This window comes from Carcharhinus amblyrhynchos, chromosome 9 (assembly GCF_965287045.1).
Source record: "Carcharhinus amblyrhynchos chromosome 9, sCarAmb.v2.hapA, whole genome shotgun sequence".
NCBI lineage: Eukaryota > Metazoa > Chordata > Chondrichthyes > Carcharhiniformes > Carcharhinidae > Carcharhinus > Carcharhinus amblyrhynchos.
Window position 1 is genome coordinate 43,281,170 of NC_137332.1, and position 22,428 is coordinate 43,303,597.

Here is a 22,428-nt window from a genome sequence, read left to right on the forward strand (position 1 = left end):
GAGGCAATCCAGATCCAAGCTGACAAGACAGGCTCACCACTCCCTGTCTTGGGCTTGATCTACATGATTCAAGCTGATTGGAGCAGGAATTGCACATCCTCCAAAGCTTGATCTCATTTGCATCTTAGCCAAAAGGCTGAGATGCCGCTTTAAAAAATTGCTTCACGTGAAGCCTCAGTGTAACCTCATGACTTCAACTAAGTGAAGGATGCCAAAGCTACTCTTGATCTTAGCCAAAAGGCTTGCCTAAAGGTACATTTTTTTAAAGTTCAAAAATATACTTTATTCATAAAAACTTTGAAATAAGCCATTGCAAAACAACATTTCCAATAATTACAAACACGACAAAAAAAAAGTCATATTTACAATACTTTACAGTGCTCAGTTACAAGACATTACATTCACTACAGTTCAGTTCTTCAAATTTTATACATTCATCACATTTCTCTGTGTGCTGTTGTATTTTCAGATTAGCACACAGTTTTTTTTATTCCAATTCAATCAAATCAAGTTTAATTCAGAATCTCAGCAAGTTGAGACATTCCTGATCCAAGCTGACAAGACAGGGCTCTCACCCCATGTCTTGGGCTTGATCTACATGATCCAAGTTGATTGGAGTAGGCATAGCTCCTCCTCCAAGGCTTGATCTCATTTGCATCTTAGCCAAAAGGCCTAGATGCCGCTTTTAAAAATTGCTTCAAATGAAACTAAAATGTAACCTAACGACTTTAACCAAGTACAGCATGTCGATACTACACTCGATCTTAGCCAAAAGGCCGAGAAGATTAGCGCACAGTTATGCAGTCCGAGGGTGTTCTACAGTTACTGGGCCCTCGGTCTGCCTTGGTGGAAAGGCTTTAAATGGTGGCCTTTCCCCATTGTGCCCTTGCAGTGGCTGTCCCAAGCTTGAGAGTGTCCCTCAGCACAGTCCTGGGCCTTACCGTCAAAATACCTCAGCTAAAAATAAAGTGTACCAAGAGATGCTGTACTACCCTCATGACTGCTCTTTATTGTAATTAAGGGTGGAATACTTCCATTCTGCTCATGGCAGGAGGGTGTGAAGAATGTAGCGGGAGGTGAAAAGTCGGACAGAAAAACAGTTTGAAATTCTTCCAGTGGTGGGTTTGCTTGGTTTTCCCACTGCGTGGTGACATGAATGTCATTTGCATCTCATGAAACACATTAAAACAGCTGCTTGCTGAAATCTCCTCTGGCCTTCCAATCTTGTGTCATACCAGTGGGAAATTACATAGGCCTCAAACCCATTTGAAGAGTGATGTGAATAAGGCAGATCTCAGTTCAGCTGAGACTTTGAAGTGAGTTCAACATATAAAGCCTACCTACTAAAGAGCTGCACCATTCCTGTTATGCCAAATGCCACTCTGCTGCGGCAGACTGGCTCCTGCCCTCCAGCTGGTCTTGAAAGACAGCGCCCCACTGCTGTACTCAAGGACGCTCCATTTTACTTACTCAGATCAGTACTATGGCCAGTGTTGGGAAGTGCAGGACTCTTCTGCTCCTGGTGCCACACACCAATGTCTGATGTTTGGCTGGTGGTGGGGTATGAGGTTAAGGGAGCTGCTGAAGAAGACCAGAAGACCACAAGATAGGGAAGCAGAAGAAGGCCATTCAGCCTATTAATTTTGCTCCAGCATTCAATGAGATCATAACTGATTGGTTATGATAATCCTCAACTCCACTTTCCCATTATATCCCCATAACCCTGGATTCCCTTACTGATTAAAAACTTGGCTTTCTCAGCTTTGAACATATCCAGTGACTCAGCTTCTAAAGCCCTCTGCAATAAAGAATTCCACAGCTTCACTACCTTCTGAGAGGAGGAATTCTTCCTCATCTCTGTCTTAAATGGGCACGCCTTACTCGAGATTATGACCTCTGGTCCAAGACTCTCCCACAAAGGGGAAACAACCTCTCAGCATCTACCATGTCAAGCCCAATGAGAATACTCAATTTCTCACTTCTCATTCTTCTAAAACACAATGAGTATAATCCTAACCTACTTAACCTCTCCTCATAAGAAAATTCCTCCATACCTGAGATCAATTTAGTAAATCTTCTCTGGACTGTCTCCAATGCCAATATACCTTTCCTTAGATAAGGGGACCAAAACTGTTCACACTACTCCAGGTGCTGTCTAACCAGTGCCTTGTATTGTCTTGGCAAGATTTTCCTACTTTTGTACTCCATTCCCTTTTGAAAGAAAGGCTAGCATTCCATCTGCATTCCCAATGAACTTGCCGAACTTGCATGTTAGTTTTCTGTGATTTATGAGCAAAGACATCAAATCGTTCTGTGCTGCAACTTTCTGGATTATTTCTCCATTTAAATCATGACCAGCTCCTTTATTCTTCCTACCAAAGTGCACAACTTCACATTTTCTGTCATGATGAGCAAAATTTTCTCAAAGAATGGCAAAGTATCGGGTTCTGACTGAAAACTGATATGTTTCACCCCACAGCCAGGCTTACGTACCAGATTTTCTGACAGTTGTTAAAAACGGCAGTATTTTGCACTATCATTCTTGAGGGGTGTGGCCTAAGGATGTCAGGAAAGCCAGCTCCACAAAGATCAGATGCCATTTTTAATGGGTGCTCCAATTCAAATTAAGAGACTGACACCCCCTTGTATCATCTTCCCTATTTGCCTTTCCATGTATTTTTGAGTCATTCACAAACTTGGCAATAGTACATTCGCCTCCCTCTTTCAAGTCATTAACATATATATTGTAAATAATTGCGGCTTAAGCACTGATCTGCATGGCACTCCACTAGTTACAAGCTGAAGAAACCCCTCTTTTCCCAACTTTTTGTCTTCTATTAGTTAGAAGAGTGCAAATCCAGCAAGACCTGCTGGACCAAGTTTCCATGTTGGTTGCTAACCTTTCCATCATGGCCACAAGGAGTTTGAATATCAGAACCACGACATTAGACAGAACGTGGATGGACTCCTCCATCGTGTGTTCTATTCTGTTCAGTGACTGTTGAATCTCAGGTGGACTCCTCCATCATGTGGTTCTACTCTGTTCAGTGACTGTTGAATCTCTGCCTGATGTTCTGTCACTTGTTGCTGCATCTCCACCCATCAATCTCCAGAAGCTCATCAGCTGACTGGCACCGAGCAGGTGACTGGTCTCCGGCAGGTGGCTGTCCCTGCCTCTGACTGCTATGGAGATGTGTCTGTGAGGTGTTCTCAGGAAAGTGACACTGAGCCTAATCTAGAGCCAAGCTCCGCCAAGGTGTGAGTATCTGTGGAGTGAGTGCTGTGAAGGTTTTCTCTCAGCCCCTTTGCCTTTGGACATGCTCCGAGGGCTTGGAGTGCAGCTCAGCTGTGTGGATGGCCTCCATCTACTTGTATCTGCAAGAAATAAATGACAGTTTCACTGTGATTGTCAGGATTTGATGAAGTAATGAAGGTGAGATCTGTCATTGGATGTTCGGTGAGGCCAATCTCTGTGTCACTGCAAGAGTGACCCCTGGCCTCCCAGCAAGGTCAACTGCAGCCTTCTCAAATTCCCTGAGGACAATAATCCCTGCTGTCCATTCCCTGGTCTGGGCACACTCATGTTTGTTGTGTGCCACTTTGCTTTGTACGAAGACAAAAGAAAGGCATATAATCAAAGAGATGGAGCATTGGTTATTGAAATGCATGTCTCCTCCGTGTAGTGAGCCTCCCCAGAAGGAGCAGAGGATGGAGTGTAAGCAACATAACAGATGTAATGGTGGTGATGTGAAAGTCTCTGTGAGAGTATGACTGCTGATACGTCTCCTTCGTGAAGGGATGTGTGAGATCCATGAAGAGAGCAACTGTTTGAGTATGTAATGTCATGCTGAAAGTTTGGTATTGAGGGTATTGAGAAAGGGCTTATCCTGGTGGAGCAAATCTACTTCCTGCACTGAATTAGCACTTCTGGTACAGATCTGTATTAATTTCCTGGACGATGGCTAGTCAGGTGAAGTTGCTGTGCTTTCTTGTACCATCCCTGGTGTAGAGGATGTGTCTGTATCTGGATTCCTCATGTTAAGACCTTGAAGACATAGTGTTTGAAATGGGATAAAGACTTCTCCTTGAGGCTACTGGCCTTTTACCTCTGGGTTGCTCACGTCCTGTACAGTCGTGTTGCACTGATGTTTAAATATGGCACCCAGACCATCGAACCTACCAAGTGCGCGAATCAGCTCCCAACTCACTTGGTGATTCAGAGAGATGCTTGCATGATTAATGAGGCTCCAAGTGTAGAATCAGGCACAGCTTAACCCCATTCCAGCTAGCAGGAATGGTGCCAGCAGAACCATCCACCACTGCACTTGAACCAAAACAATGGATAATTCTGCCCAATGAGTGTTCACATCAATTCCTAATTCATAGCATTATGTCCACACTGACAAAAATAAGTAAGTTACAAGAATGGTTGTTTCCCATTCATTATCTACTTGTGGAGATTTGTTGGGGCAGCGCAGTGGCACAGTGGGTAGCACTGCTGTCTCACAATGCCAGAGACCCAGGTTCAATTCCTGGCTTGGGTCACTGACTATGCGGAAACTACACTTCTTCCTCTGCATGTGTGGGGTTTCCTTTGGGTGTTTTGGTTTCCTTCCATAGTCTGAAAGAAACGTGCTGGTTAGGTGCATTGGCCATGCTAAATTCTCAGTGTAACCAAACAAGTGCCGGTGTACGGCAACTAGGGGATTTTCATGGTGAATTCATTGCAGTGTTAACGTAAACCTACTTATGACAGTAATATGTCAACTTAAACTAGATTGAATCATGAAATCAGCCGGTAATGGGGTAAGGAACAGTATTTCTAAAAAGAAACTTCAGTAATAAGTAGTGAGAAAGTTGTTTGGGACTTACATTTGGTGTATCTTGTTTTCCCTTTAATTGAACTTTAAGTTGGAGAATTGGCAATTACAACAGTATCATCAATTAGTGGTATTGAAAGGGAACCTAGATAAATACAAGGAGGAGAAAGGAAAGAAGGCTGTGTTGGTAATAACGTGGGAGCAGCCTTAAGAATGCAGGGACAAGCTGTGGTCTGTTTCTTTATTGTACACATTTTATGTACATCAACATGTGGCAACATTTATTTGATTTTATTGGAATTTGTTCAGATGAAATCATTTGGGTTTCATTTGCAGTTGTTGCCTTTTAAATGGGTAATTTCTGAACTTTGAAAAAATAGAAATGCAAATGTTATGGGCAGCACAGAAGCATGGGATGGTCTGGTGGCACAGTGGTTAGCACTGCTGCCTCACAGCCTAAGGTCCTGGGTTTGATCCCTGGTCTGGGTGACTATCTGTGTGGAGTTTGCACATTCTCCCCATGTCTGTGTGGGTTTCCTCTGGGTGCTCTGGTTTCCTCCCCCAGTGCAAAAATGTGTGGATTAGGTTGAATTGCCATGTTAAATTGTGCCTTACTGACAGGTAGATTAGTAGGTAAATATGTGGGGTTACGGGGATAAGGCCTGGGTGGGATTGTTGTCAGTACACGCTCATGGGTCGAATGGCCTCCTTCTGTACTATGGGTATTTGGTGTTTCTAAGTGGTAAAACAATCAAATTATTCTTCTGAAAGCTACAAAATATGATCAATTCTTGCGGGATTGGTTTATAATTTCTCGCAATTTATGATCAGGAAATGGCTTGTTGCAATTTAATGGGATGAGTAACAGGTTTAAGCGATAGAAAAAACATATTCAATTTGAGAAAGAAATTATCCTACTGGGATTAAAGCATGCAAATCCAGACTGTGTGCTGTTAATGGAGTCAAATGAATCCATAAGACAGGCATCATTAATTATCTCATTTAGGCACTTAGTAGAGGCATCTGTTTGTCGACTGCAACAATCAAAGTCAGAGGGAACACAACGAAAGATTTTATTTTCGGTTTTTTTTTCTCCAGACTTGCAATAAATGAATTTGTAGATTTACTTATTTCAGCAGAGGTCAAAAATTATTTTCTTGGATCCTTTTCACCAATTGCCAATAGTTGAGTTTCAGAAGTATTAAACATGAAAAGAAATCCAAGCAATTCAACATTCTTATTGAAGTTATGGAACAGGTAGGTAATCAATAAAATGAATCATCAATAAACCTTTGATTCAATAGCACTCATTTCACTTGGAATAAATTACGGGTGACTTTTTCCTATGTAAATATTTATTTTTTACAGGGCCTACAAATATCAGTTAACCTGCTTTTGACTTGTTTTTGGTGAGGGCATCATAAGAACCCAATTTTGTTTCAGATAGTGCATGGGGACCTGGTAATTAGAGGGCAACTGGAGGCAAGGTGCAAGGTGCTTAAGTGGTCTATGATATGTCTATTATATTGTATTAAAATTATATTGTTTATTGTTATTGTACAGTAGTACAGTATTATATTAATGTGATATATTAACACATCATTAATATTTATTTCTGAAGCCAGCATCACCTGCACTATTCACTTCACACCATTTAAAGGTGGCCAACACCTCTTAAAGAAGAAGTGCGTCTTGCTCCCAGGTACTAGGGAAACATTTCTGATTTGAATAGATGAGAAGGCATCAAAGTTCTCTGCTGTTGCCCTTGAGACCCCAGTACGTGTAATGGGGAGAAAGAAACACATCTTTCTGGCTAAGGAATAAGAAGCCCTCCAGGCATGAACTCAAGAGATAATTGGAAAAAAGATTGCTGAACAGTTCAATGCCGGGAACTTTGCTCTCAGCCTATGGCTGCAATGTCTGAAGAAACCTAATGATCTGACTCAATATTTTATAAGAATGCCGCTCTTAGACTTTCTGGTGACAGTTCCAACACTTACTTCAATCATCATTGCACTGTTAGGACAAAAGGACTTCTCAAACCTGTTACTTTAACCCTGCCACCAGTAGATGCATGGGATCACCACCAACTACAAGTTCCCCTCCAAGCCACACACCATCCTGACTTGGAACTATATCCCCAACCTGTATTGTTGCTAGGTCACATTCTGGGAATTCCTTTCCAGATATCGCTTTGGATGTACCTACACCACTTACACAACAGATATATACTCTCTCCCTATGCCCCCCCTCTCTCTCTGTGACACCCCCTCTCTCTGGTTCAAGAAGGCAGGTCAACACCGCCATTCCAAGAGCAATTAGAGATGGACAAAAATATTGGTCTAGCCAATAATGCCCAAATCCTTTGAAAGAATAAATTTTAAAAAATACTGTATCGCATCTGTTTCTCATCGTAATCATACCCACACACACTAACAATCAGCTATTCCAGCATGATAAACATATTCTCCAAACTTCTCATGAAACTCCCATGAGCACATTCACGTCTTTGCTGCGGCAGAAAGTGGCATGGAATTCAAGACAGCAGAGTACCACCAGAGAGGCAAATATCTGCCATCCCCTTCAAGAAAGCTAATGGACTGGGGTAAAGTTTATTTATTGGTCACAAGTAGGCTTACATTCACACTGCAATAAAGTTACTGTGAAAATCCCCTAGTCGCCACACTCCGGCACCTGTATGGGAACAGTTAGCACACCCAATGCACCTAACCTGCAAACTTTGGACTGTTGGGGGAAACCAGAGCAGCAGGAGGAAACCCATACAGACGCAGGGAGAATGTGCAAACTCCAGACAGGACAGTGTCTCAAGCTGGGAATCGAACCTGGGTCCCTGGTACTGTAAGGCAGCAGTGCTAACCACTGAGCCATTGTGCCTCTGTGATGAGACCATGGTCATTGGCAATACTGGATGAAATGGTGTTCAGGATTTTGTCATATCTAATACTCTTTATCCTTTCTAATGTGCCTCTCACTCCACACATTTCTTATGTCAAGCTGCAAATACTTTCAACATTTATTTTTCAATTCCAATTCTCCCTCACTCCATGAACTATTCCTTGTGTTTCTTTTGAGCTGTTGAGAATATGGAGGCCAGTTGAGGAAGACCTGGCAGACCAGATTTTAGAGGTTAGGCCAGAGAGGGTGTCCCTACATGGTGACACACTTGTGAGTGGGAGCTGGAGCTGGATGTGAAGGTGCCACAGGCGCCATCTAATCCTAGGGTGAGATCACATAGTTGGCTTCAGAGGATTCAGATGTGAACTTTGAATGCATAGACTACTGAGGAACGCTGAAGGACGTGTACCAGAAATGCTGGGTGCACTGGGAAGCTTGCCAGAGAACTTGTGCACAGTGTTATCCGGTTCAAATCTGCCTGAAGACTTAGTTCAGAGAACAGTTCTGTCCAACAACTCCATAAGCAACACAATTGCATCTATCATAAACACAGCCTCCGCTGACAGTTCTGACAGATTCCATAAATGATTACCATAAGGGCAACAATGGCACCTTGCATAGAAACATAGAAACTAGGAGCAGTAGGCCATTCAACCCTTTGAGCCTGTTCTGCCATTCAGTATGATCGTGGCTCATGTGTTGATGTTAGCTTTGGTCAATCAAGAAAAAAGAAAAGTTTTTCTCATGAAAGGATACAGTTAATTCCTTCAGTTACTGTGCTTCACTAGATTTAGGATAATAGACAACATGGAAGTCACTATTGCTTTCATTTTACTAGCTTTCAGCTCACAACTTCACACTTAGAGTGTGTGCGTATAAACTCAGTTGTATTCATTGTTTCATTTCAAAGCAATATATGACAAATGTGTTTTATTAGCTGCCCTTCTTGAAACGAATGTAACTTTTTAATGAGATTCCTTTAGGAGCAGGATTTCTGCAAAATCAATCCTGTCTAGAAACAGGCCGTGATTCTCCTAAAAAAATTCTAAGTGTCGAATCCATGAAAAAACTGGAGTAAATCCCACTGTTTTTATCAGTGGGATTTTTAAAATACTACATATACTACTACAAGTACTATTCCGTATACTACAGAGTGCATTAGAGTGAATCACATGAAAAATCTGTGGGCGGAGAATATTCCCGTTGGAGAGGCCGGCAGCATAGCACTAAGTGGGCCACTGCACGTGCGCCAATCTGTCAGAGTGGAGATCTCTGGCCAACCCCACAGCATCACAATGTACCCTCTGTCCCTTGAATTACTGGCCTCCTGGGTGTCTCTGGGCCAGCCTTGATGCCCCCCCCACCCCGGCTAGCCTCCCCCAGGGCAACCCAGTCCTCTCTCCCTCCCTCTGTCACTGATCTCAAGTACAGAGTGGCAGTGGGACACCCACCCCCACCAATCGCCCTGCCTCCCCCACACTGCCCGATGCCTGGTGGACAGTGCCAAGGTGCCCCCCGGGCATTGCCACTTTGCCTCTTGGACAGTGCTGGGGGCCTCCATGACTGCCTTCACTCCAGCAAGTTGGGCCATCTGCTAGTGGGGAGCTGTTGTAAACCCCATTGCAGTGAACCACCCCTGGTGGGGAGGTGGGGGGAGGAGTCTGGGGGAGAGGCTAGCAGGCCTGGAGACTTCAGTCCTGGCCCACTAATGATATTTAAATAAAGAAATCCAGGGCCCAGAGATGCACAGAGGCTATGGCATCCACCAGGAAGCCCACTAAACGGCCTCCACTTATGTCTCCCGACCTGTTGCGCTGCTAGGGCAGCATAGCGGGCTGGGAGAATCGCCCCCATTGCCTTTATTTTAGCTTTGTTTTGCAAAGAACCCATATCTTTACTCCACACACATTCAGTTTCCCACAGTTCTTACAAAAAGATAGTGTGACCAGAGGCCCATTTTAACTTTGAATGTATAATGGTATTGATAGTTAAATCTAAGCTACATTTAGAAACAAATAGATTGAATGATCTGATTTAGCTGTCTTACTTGATAACTATCATCATGTTCCAATAAATTTAGCCACAGGAATACAGAATGCATTTTATTATTTGTGAGAGAGAAAGTCAAGGGCTTGGAACATGGATTAAAGATGTGTGCCAGTAAAAGTGTTTCATATTAGTGACAGGGGGAGAAGCTTTCATTTGGAGTTGGTGTGGCAGGGGATTCACATCGGCCTATCCAAATTATCCAGGAGATATATTGCAAATCTGTTCAGGGTGTTGAAATGTCTAGAGACATTTGTACAACTGGTTACAAGTCCACTTCTTACGCAGGCTATAACCCAGGGTAATTTTAGGATTTTGGGGGTCCCCAGTGACATCTGCCTTGGAAGAAATCTACAATCAGCTCCTTTCCAATCTGCTATACACATTTATTGCCTAGTTCAACACAAACAATTTACATTTTAGTTATCTTTCAAAACACCTTGATTTTGGTTCCACCCACTTAGGAGAAATGAGGCAGATGCGCAATTGAGATTGTGGAAATCAATTCCCCACTCCACTCCCGCTGGACCACAGAGATCACTATTTCAACTGTGGCACTGAATTTTATGGGGAGTTTCTGAAAACATGTGAACAATATGTACAATTCACAGCTCCATGATGTCTTTGGGATCAAATATTATTTTCACTGGATGAGATAAAAGGTAAAACCATGGAACAACCTGCTCAGTAAAGCCTTGTGAGATTGGCTTCAGAAAATCTCAGTCTCGAGCTGTTACAAGGAATTCAAGGCAAACTTAACTGAAAGCAGAAGATCATAGTGATGCTTGTTAATTGTACATCAATTGTGTTTAATTATATGCAGGTGGAAGGTATTAATTTCACTTGAGCACTTATTGGAACACTGGTGTGGTTGAATTAGGAGATGTAGACTTCTAATGCTTCCGGCTGTAAATAAATGTGAGACTGTGCTAAGGTTGGCTCCAGTATCATCCATCGCCAGCTGGCTTTTGCGAATAGAACAATGCTTATGCTACAGAAGTTATTGGATTTTCAACTGATTGTTAGGTTCCCACATTGATTTTTCTTCTCAACTTTTGGCTTCATGTGCCTTAAGTAAGCACTCACTGCTTGTCACAGGAATCGGTATAGATTATTCACTCTGCTTGAAGTGACAGTTGGAGAGAAAAGAGAAAAGAAATCAGCATGAGTAACAATTGTGACTTTCAAAGTGCAGTGGACAAGAGGATGGCATCAAGAAGGGCCAGAGATCAGTTAATGGAAAAGCCCTTTTATTGACTTGCTCAACTACCCTCCGAAAAAGAGTTCTAGTATAGATAAAAAGTACCATTTTATCAATGACCTTGCCTCCATTGTCAGAACAAAAATGAGGATGTTTGTTGATGATTGCACAGTGTGCAGTTCCATTTGCAGCTCTTCAGATAATGATGCAGTCCATCCTTCATGCAGCAAGATTTGGATAATATTCTGGCTTTAACCAATAATGAGCAAGTAACAACCAAAATGTCAGTAATAACCGTCTTGAACAAATGGGAGCTTAATCACCCTCCTTGACATTCAACTTTACTGCCATCGCCAAATTCCCCACCTTCAACATCCTGGGGGTCACTAATAGCAAGAAACTTGACTGGACCAGCCGTATAAACATTATGGCTACAACAGCAGGTCAGATACTGGGTATTCTGTGCCATTTGACCTCCCCCTTGACTCCCCAAAACCTTTTCATTATCTACAAGGTGCAAGTCCACTAGGGGCGGCATGGCGGCACAGTGGTTAGCACTGCTGCCTCACAGTGCCAGGAACCTGGGTTTGATTCCCAGCTTGGGTCACTATATGTGATCACTGTGTGGAATTTACACATTTTCCCCATGTCTGCATGGGTTTCCCTCGGGGGCTCTGGTTTCCTTTCACAGTGCAAAGATGTGCAGGTTAGGTTGATTGGCCATTCTAAATTGCCCCTTAGTATCAGAGGTCTAGCTAGGGTAAATAGGGATTGTGGCTGGTGCAGACTCAATGGGCTGAATGGCCTCCTTTTGCACTATAAGATGCTACGATTCTATGATTCTAAGTCAGGGATGTGATGGAGTACTCTGCATTTGTTTGGTTGAATGCAGCTCCAACTACACTCAAAAAGCTTGCTAGCATTCAGAACAGTACAACACACTTGACTGGCACACATGCATCATCTTAAATAATCAGTCCCTCCAGCACTGATATGTTGAAACAGCAGCATGTACCTATCTGTTGCACTGCAGCAACTCACCAAGCCTTCTTTGAACCAGAACTTCAACAGACTGGAAGAACAGGCACATGGGAACACCACCACATCCTTGTTTCCCTCCAAAAGGCGAAAGGAGATACAGGCTGCAATTCTTCTGAATTGGGACTAAGTGCCTATGCCAGCAGGAAGCCTGGAGGGTTAACAACAACTATCAGCTGAGATTCACCCACCTGATAGATGCTTATATGTTAATAGTAGACAAACTGCCGCTCAGCCTCGCTGTTCTGAGACCAGGCTGCCATTTAAAAATGGTGACCCAATCTCCGCGCTCATTTACCAGTCCCCCTCCCTCCAAAAAAATGAAACAGTCCCCTCCTCACTGACCAGGAGAGCAGCAGCAACCCTTCACCAAAGTGGGGCATCCTTTCCCCAACTCACAAATAACAGTCACCCCCCACCACCCCCCCACCAAACCACACAGGCATTCAGGTGATCCAACATGACATCTCCCCCCAGCACCCCTCTCCCCTTATCCCTCAGTCCCCTCCCCCACTCAGACTTTCACTCAGGCTCTTTTCCCCCTCAGATCTCCTAGTCAGGCCACTTTCCCCTCAGACTCCTTACACCAGTCCATTCCCCCTCAAACCTCCCACATAGCCTCCCTTCAGGCCATGTGCCTTGGGAGTGGTCACATTGCACTGCTGCCTGGTAGCCTGGCAATGATACCGTGGCCTGGTGCCTTGGGCCCTGAGGAGGCACAAGGAGGAAGATCCAGTGGCCGTTTGCTCCTCTTCCTTCACAGATGACTGCACCTTCAATACCCTATTGAACCTGACTGCAATATCACCAGAGGCTAATCCTGACTGAAAGCCTATGGATTCACTTCCTGTTTTGCAAACTACTTCAATGCCAGGGTGCCAGCAGGCAGTGCCAAGGCATGTGGCCTGAAAGGGCCTGAGTGGGTGGGGAAGGGGTGTTCTGAGAAGGAAGGCTGAACTGGGGATCTGATGGGGATAGGGGTTTGCGGTGGTGCCTGAAGGGGATGGGGAGCTGAATTGGGGATCTGAGGGGGGAAGAGAGTCTGAATCAGGGTCTGAGGGGAAAGGGGAGCTGAGTTGGAGGGGTTCTGGTTAACCCTCATGTTTGCATGGTGTGCGAGCGTGTGGGCATTACCTGTTATTTGTGAATGGACGGCAGAGGGCGCATTCATTGGTGAAGGGTTGCTGATGCACCCCTGGTCAGTGTGGGGGCCACCATTTATGTTTCTGTAGGGGGGGAGCCTGTCTTCAAGTGCAGAGGTTGGGGACCGGATTTTCAGGCCACACTCGCTGCCAGACCGGAAAATCCCACCTGAGGTCAATGGATCTTTGTATGCTCTTGTCTGGTCCATTACCATTCTCATGGTGGGTAGAATGGGAAAATTCCACTGTGGGTCACCATTTAAAAATGGTGACCTGGTCTTGGAACAACGGGGCTGGCCGATGGGTTGTCCATTGTGAACAAATTAGCATCAAGTGGGAGAATCATTTATGTGCAGGGTGTAAGGACCTTTAGCAGGACCTTGGTGAGCTATGTACAAAGAAGCTTCTCATGTACGCTGAGCCTTTGTCCTCCACTTACTCATCTGTTGAAACATCTTAGCATTGCCAGTGCTACAAGCTGGCATTCCCCTTCAGTTGTCCAACCGTGTTGGCCTAGCATTCCGCTCATCTCCACTGACCCAACCCCCATGCAGCATCTCAAAATCTCCACTTTGAGCCTTTGGGTAGTTGTGAGCAGCCATAGTGCACATAATCTTTCAGAGTCGAGCACCTTCCAACTTTCCCTTCATAAGCATTGACCCTACTGGTGATGTTAGACCTCCCACAGTTACCCTGCAACCCTCCCCCATCAGTCTCCATCCCATACAGGTAAATGTCCATGTTCGCTACCTTCCATAGGAGCCCAACCCTGTGACAATGGACATGACCGCCTCATCCTGCCACTCCCTGAAGTTGGTTTTAATTTTGTACCCCTTCAAACAACCCTCAGTATCACTTCATGCCCATTCCCTCCATGACCATTCACACCTGTACACCCCCTCCGTGCCCATTCACACCTGTACACCCCCCTCCATACCCATTCACACCTGTACACTCCCTCTGTGTCCATTCACACCTGTACACCCCCCTCCATACCCATTCACACCTGTACACCCCCTCCGTGCCCATTCACACCTGTACACCCCCTCCATGCCCATTCACACCTGTACACCCCCTCCGTGCCCATTCACACCTGTACACCCCCTCCATGCCCATTCACACCTGTACACCCCCTCCGTGCCCATTCACACCTGTACAACCCCTCTGTGCCCATTCACACCTGTACACCCCCTCCGTGCCCATTCACACCTGTACACCCCCTCCATGCCCATTCACACCTGTACACCTCCTCCATGTCCATTCACACCTGTACACCCCCTCTGTGCCCATTCACACCTGTACACCTCCTCCATGTCCATTCACATCTGTACACCCCCTCTGTGCCCATTCACACCTGTACACCCCCTCTGTGTCCATTCACACCTGTACACTCCCTCTGTGCCCATTCACACCTGCACACCTCCTCCATACCCATTCACACCTGTACACCCCCTCCATGCCCATTCACACCTGTACATCCCCTCCATGCCCATTCACACCTGTACACCTCCTCCATGACCATTCACACCTGTACACCTCCTCCATACCCATTCACACCTGTACACCCCCTCCATGACCATTCACACTTGTACACCCCCTCTGTGCTCATTCACACCTGTACACCCCCTCTGTGTCCATTCACACCTGTACACCCCCTCCATGACCATTCACACCTGTACACCCCCTCTGTGCTCATTCACACCTGTACACCCCCTCCGTGCCCATTCACACCTGTACACCCCCTCCGTGCCCATTCACACCTGTACACCCCCTCCATACCCATTCACACCTGTACACCTCCTCCATGTCCATTCACATCTGTACGCCTCCTCCATGCCCATTCACACCTGTACACCCCCTCCGTGCCCATTCACACCTGTACACCCCCTCCATGCCCATTCACACCTGTACACCTCCTCCATGTCCATTCACATCTGTACACCCCCTCTGTGCCCATTCACACCTGTACACCCCGTCTGAGTCCATTCACACCTGTACACTCCCTCTGTGCCCATTCACACCTGTACACTCCCTCTGTGCCCATTCACACCTGTACACCTCCTCAATGCCCATTCACACCTGTACACCCCCCTCCATACCCATTCACACCTGTACACCCCCTCCGTGCCCATTCACACCTGTACACCCCCTCCGTGCCCATTCACATCTGTACACCCCCCTCCATACCCATTCACACCTGTACACCTCCTCCATGACCATTCACACCTGTACACCCCCTCTGTGCCCATTCACACCTGTACACCCCCTCTGTGCCCATTCACACCTGTACACCTCCTCCATGCCCATTCACACCTGTACACACCCCTCCATGCCCATTCACACCTGTACACCCCCTCTGTGCCCATTCACACCTGTACACCCCCTCTGTGCCCATTCACACCTGTACACCTCCTCCATGCCCATTCACACCTGTACACACCCCTCCATGCCCATTCACATCTGTACACCCCCTCTGTGCCCATTCACACCTGTACACCCCCTCTGTGTCCATTCACACCTGTACACTCCCTCTGTGCCCATTCACACCTGTACACCTCCTCCATACCCATTCACACCTGTACACCCCCTCCATGCCCATTCACACCTGTACACCCCCTCCATGCCCATTCACACCTGTACACCTCCTCCATGACCATTCACACCTGTACACCCCCTCCATGCCCATTCACACCTGTACACCTCCTCCATGTCCATTCACATCTGTACGCCTCCTCCATGCCCATTCACACCTGTACACCCCCTCCGTGCCCATTCACACCTGTACACCCCCTCCATGCCCATTCACACCTGTACACCTCCTCCATGTCCATTCACATCTGTACACCCCCTCTGTGCCCATTCACACCTGTACACCCCCTCTGTGTCCATTCACACCTGTACACTCCCTCTGTGCCCATTCACACCTGTACACTCCCTCTGTGCCCATTCACACCTGTACACCTCCTCAATGCCCATTCACACCTGTACACCCCCCTCCATACCCATTCACACCTGTACACCCCCTCCGTGCCCATTCACACCTGTACACCCCCTCCGTGCCCATTCACACCTGTACACCCCCTCCATGCCCATTCACACCTGTACACCCCCTCCATGCCCATTCACACCTGTACACCTCCTCCATGACCATTCACACCTGTACACCCCCTCTGTGCCCATTCACACCTGTACACCCCCTCTGTGCCCATTCACACCTGTACACCTCCTCCATGCCCATTCACACCTGTACACACCCCTCCATGCCCATTCACACCTGTACACCCCCTCTGTGTCCATTCATACCTGTACACCCCCTCCATGCCCATTCACACCTGTACGCCTCCTCCATGCCCATTCACACCTGTACACCCCCTCCATGCCCATTCACACCTGTACACCCCCTCCATACCCATTCACACCTGTACACCCCTCTCCATACCCATTCACACCTGTACACCCCCTCCGTGCCCATTCACACCTGTACACCCCCCTCCATACCCATTCACACCTGTACACCCCCTCCGTGCCCATTCACACCTGTACACCCCCTCCATGCCCATTCACACCTGTATACCCCCTCTGTGCCCATTCACACCTGTACACCCCCTCCATGCCCATTCACACCTGTATACCCCCTCCGTGCTCATTCAGACCTGTACGCCTCCTCCATACCCATTCACACCTGTACACCCCCTCCATGCCCATTCACACCTGTACACCCCCTCTGTGCCCATTCACACCTGTACACCCCCTCTGTGCCCATTTACACCTCTACACCCCCCTCCATGCCCATTCACACCTGTATAACCCCTCCGTGCTCATTCAGACCTGTACACCCCCTCCATACCCATTCACACCTGTACACTCCCTCTGTGCCCATTTACACCTGTACACCCCCCTCCATGTCCATTTACACCTGTACACCCCCCTCCATGTCCATTTACACCTGTATACCCCCTCCATACCCATTCACACCTGTACACCTCCTCCAAGCCAGTTCCCACCTACATAATCCCCTCCATGCCCATTCACACCTGCACACTACTCCCTGCCCATTCACACCATTGATCTTCTCACCCACTTGCTTCATGAATCACTTCACCCATCCATGACCTCCACTGCATCTCTCTTTCTGTCGCTTACATCCCATATTCCCTTGCTCCACTCTGGGCCTCCACACTCACCCTAACTCTTCATTCCTCTCCTCCCCATCTAATATCCCACTTGTTCTGACCATCGCCACCCCACAGTACCTGGTGTAGCTAACCATCTGCAGCCTGAAGATTCACATCCTTGATGCTCCTGCAGAATGAAGGCCTGCATGTCAGATGCTCCACCTGCCCACTGTTGCATGTGGGGTTTCAGGGTACACAGTCACTGGAGGCCTCTGTCTTCTATTATCCACATGCTGCCCAAGCCTTCTTCCAGGTGAGTCCCAACATCTCCACACATTGGCTCAGACATGATCTGGACCGACATGATATCCCGCTGCCGTCACGGACAATTGGACTGGAGAGCATGATTCTGGTTGGGGCTTCATCTGCATCCCATTAACAGGATACAAAATGACTTCATGCTGGCCTTTGGCAGGAATGGCAACCTGCCATGACATGCGCACACTCCCACCTTCATTTCACGTCGATGAGAAACCATATTTTCAGCTGCTTCCACTAACCCAAACCCCAGCGGCCATTAAATCTGCTGCTACTGGGATTGGTAATTCCAAGCCACTGTCTCTCAGGCATTGAGAGCAGGTCCAACACTAGCCAGGAACAAGAGAAACATGTTTTAAAAGCTCTTCTGTAGCTCAAACAATGCATCATGAAAGTTTCTTCAGGCTACAAGCACTGAGTGATTTAATCCAGGATGCTGAAGCTAGCCACTGGGTATACCTCAATTATCCTATTCTAACTGAACCCTGATGAATTGCAAGTGTAATATCCAGGATGCCAGGTCCCAGCATTCACCTATATTTAAGTTAGCTGTTTACAGGATCATTGGGAGGCCTCAGGCTTAATCATCACTTTTATTACAGTGAAAGAATTCAGTTGAAACAGATCCCACCCGAGAATCCATTACGTTAAACACTTCTTGCACTAACATAGCACTTCATGCCAGTAAAAAGAAATAGTTTGAGGCCATGTTTTAAACATTCTGTCATGCATGGAAATCAGTCTTTTTATGCCACATACGTACATGATGCTGTCAATGAAATGTCTATCATGGCTTTGACAAACAATGAGTTATTTTATGATAGATTGTTGTCTTATTCTAAGAATGTTATACCACATAAGGGTGGCACGGTGGCATAGTGTTCAGCACTGCTGCCTCACAGCACGAGGGACCTGTGTTCGATTTCCGGCTTGGGTCACTGTCTGTGCAGAGTTTGCACCTTCTCCCTGGGTCTGCGTGGGTTTCCTCCGGGTGCTCCAATTTCCTCCCACAGTCCGAAAGATGTGCTAGTTACATGCATTGGCCATGCTAAATTCTCCCTCAGTGTACCCAAACAGGCGCCAGAGTGTGGCGACTAGGGGATTTTCACAGCAACTTCATTGCACTGTTAATGTAAGCCTAATAATGACACTAATAAACAAACAGTTGATTAGACCAGAAAAGTCAACTGTATGTAAAAAGGGTAAAGGGAAGATTTCTGTAATGAGGATTTGTTTCCTGTTCCTATATGGTTTCAAGGAAGAAGGTTGAATATTCCAAAAAATTACTCCTGGAATGGTGGAGAACTTGTGATTTGGTGCTCTTGGGAGACAAACCAAAAACCTTTTGAAATTTCTCAGCATCATTTTTATGAGGCACATGGAAGGTGACTTTATTTTTAGCTTCAGGCATTTTAAAAGCTGCTAACGTGCATTTGGCATCAAGTTCCAATTAGAGAATTAACCCATTAATATGCAGTCTAACGAGCCCTGCTCATTGCAATTCAGACAGAATTATTGGAAAGCAACAGCAGGCCCGTAAAGTGGACAAGAGGTCAGCACTGAACTTTTAAAATTAATTTTAAAATATGTTACGACCAGCCCCAAGTGGGGTTCCCCAAAAATTGTTAATCTGGACAAGGCACCTCGATTTGTCACCATCTGGCTAGGGTACCCCAAATTATCACAAACTCGTGCAGGGGATGGTGGTGCTTGACTTCATGTCTTTAGTTAACCTAACCTCTGGTGGTATCAATAGGTTTAATCTAACAGGCTTCCCTTAACTTCGGATATCCTTTCCAGATCCAAAAGCTTTATTTAAAATTGAGCCAATTAGAGCAGGCTTTTTGAGTTAAGATAGAGCAAGTTTATTAACTAATAAAAAGGTAAGGAGAGATGGTAAAAGCACATGCTTCTACATTCAATTGGATTAGAATGAGAATTGAGTCCAATAGTAAGTAAGTATAAATAAAAAGTTGTATGGAACAGTCCTTGAGTTGTTAGGAATAGCTAGAATCCTTACAGTGCAGGAGGTTATTTGGCCCATCAAGTCTGCACTGATAACAATCCCACCCAGGATCTATCCTCAAAACCCTATGTATTTACCCTACTTGATCCCCCCGACACAAAGGGACAATTTAGCATGGCCAATCAACCTAACCTGCTCATCTTTGGATGATGAAGCTTTGCGGCCATTACAAATTGATTCCAGTCCAGCTGACTTCTGTTGGTGAATAGTTGATTCTTAGGTTCAGATGTTCTGTGTTTTCATAGAGCTATTTCAGTTCTTTTTTTCCAGCTGCAATGCTTTTTAGTTGGCTGGTTGGCTTTCCCAGTCTGAGAAAGAGTTTTTAGGTATCTCTCCAAAAGGTGGCTATTTCCTTTCCACAGGGGCACTACTTCCAGTACTGAATCATGCACCTTTGATGTGGAAAACTTCCAGCTGCTCTTCCTCACACCACACACAGACCAACAGACATAGGCAGGCCATAAGTAGCTCTCTCAGCTGGCATTTAACCCCCTTCTTTCTATATTCCAAGAGGAAACCAGAATACGCTAATCAGTCTAGGAAATTACATCCAGGGTCTCTGAGATGGGATGGCCATCATTATTTTCCTTTGTCTTTATCTGGGATGATAATCAATCTAAGCTTTCTTTTTGAAATACTTTGTCTGGAAACCCAAGAAGGGTTTCCATTGTCCCTTACAGAAACATCCTGTTATCTATTCCTGTCAGTCCATTCTCAGCCACTTTCGGATTTGTGACCATTTTAAAATATACAACTCAGGTTTTTTTGAAGTCTAGTAGTTCTGTGTATAATTTTATGTTTTTTTTCTCCATCACCATAACATATAGCATCTGTTGTATTAATTGCACAACTTCAATCAGTGCTGAATGATCAGTAATTACTGTAATCTAATTCTTGGTAGCCCAGTCTCCAGTAAAACTGACCTCTAATAGGAATTTACATCTGCACTGAATCTAGCCACTTAATACAAGGAGAATGGCAAATTTAACCCCACCAGATCCCCTTGTTAGTAGGCCTTGTGCATGGCCCCTCCTAGTCAGGTACTGTCTCCCTTTCTAAACCAATGTTAACATATAATTTATAATTCCTCAAAAGGTCTACCATTCATGACTTTCTCCTATCATACCAGTTCCAACCATCCTTTTCCCTCCAAAGTTCTCCAAAGTTGCTGCCCCCCTTATCCATGTCCATTTTTCCTGCAACTCATATTTGAATCTTGTCACAGGGTTGAAACAGCCTTAACCAAAGTCACAACAGCAGTTGTGATGCAAAGTCCTCTTCTTCCACCTTGATCAGTCTGCAGCCTTCAACATAATTAACCTCCTCCAATATTTTCTCCCATTGTCCAGCTGAGTAGAATTTCCCCCCCTTCAGATTCAATTCTATCTATCCAACTATAGCTAAAGCATCTCCAAAAATAACTTTTTTTCCCCTTCGCTGTTAAGGATCCAAAGATGTGTGTGTTACGTGCATTGGCCATGCTAAATTGTCCTTAGTGTCTGGGTTAAGTAGGTTAGAGGGATTAGCAAGGTAAATATGTGAGGTTGCGGGGATAGGTCCTAGATGAGATTGTGGTCAGTGTAGACTAGATAGGTTGAATGGCCTCCTTCTGCATTGTAGAGTTTCTATGATTCTATGATTTCTATGATTCTATCTATTTTTGACTGCCTTCTCTTCCTTATACATGCTGCCTTTTGGAGACATAATATGCAGACACAAGTATAGTTTTCATATGTGGACTGCCAACCATCAACTCTAAGTCTACACCACTCCCTGTACCCAGCCACTGCCTCTTTGTTGTTATAATGCTCATATTTTATCCAGGTTTGGAGGGACCATGCTTTCCTGCAATTATACAGCGGGAACATGGAAGCATTCGTCAATCGGCTCCTGCCAAGACCTCTGTAGCTATATCACTGACTTCAACCCTTTCTCCAGCCGTTGTCTGAGGCTGAACCAGACTGTTTGCAATTTTGGTGTTCTTTTTAAAGCCATGTGCTGAACTTCAAACTATATATAGTTTCATCACAAAGTTTGTCTATTTACACATCTGTGGCGTCACCTGCCCATCAACTTGTGAATAAAATAGAAATGCTCATGAATGAGGGTGTCATATCTTAGCTACATACCAGTCTGTGGCCTAGATATTCACCAAAATAGTCAAAAATAGCAGAGTGGTTGATAATCCTAGGTTCCGCCCATGAATACGGTAACTCCCATTTTCATAGGGTAGAGCATGTTTTGTTTTATACAGGAAGCTAGTCATTTAAATCATCAGCTGCTTTCTCTCAAGTAGAGTTTTGGTAGCCTTGGAGTATAGAACCCAAGTGTGCAGATTAGACATGGTAAGTGGGGGTCTGAACTTTATAGATTCATTTGTATCCCTTTATAGAGATAAGGTGCCTTTCTGGATCTGGTCCAGGAACATCCTTGGGGAGATAAGGTGCCCTTTGGGATAGGTCAGATACCCTTTGGGGTTGTTAAACTTAGGCATATATGTGCCGAAAAAAGCATAAATTAATTCCTGTCAAACTCATTGGAACTTCAAAATAAATTGTCAAGTGTCAGAAGCAAAAGTCAGAGGGACCTGTCAAAGGGGGTTGTCAAGGCATTTAAAAAACATGCCCTTTAAATTTTTGAAACCCTAGGCAACATTTTCTGTGTTTCACGGCAGCAGAAGCATCCAGCAATTGGCTGCTAGTGGGATCTTCTGACCCCGCCACTGTCAATGGGATTTCCCATTGTATGCACCCCAATGTGTTGGAAAACTCGCAGCAGGCATTCACTGCGGGAGGAAAGGAAGATA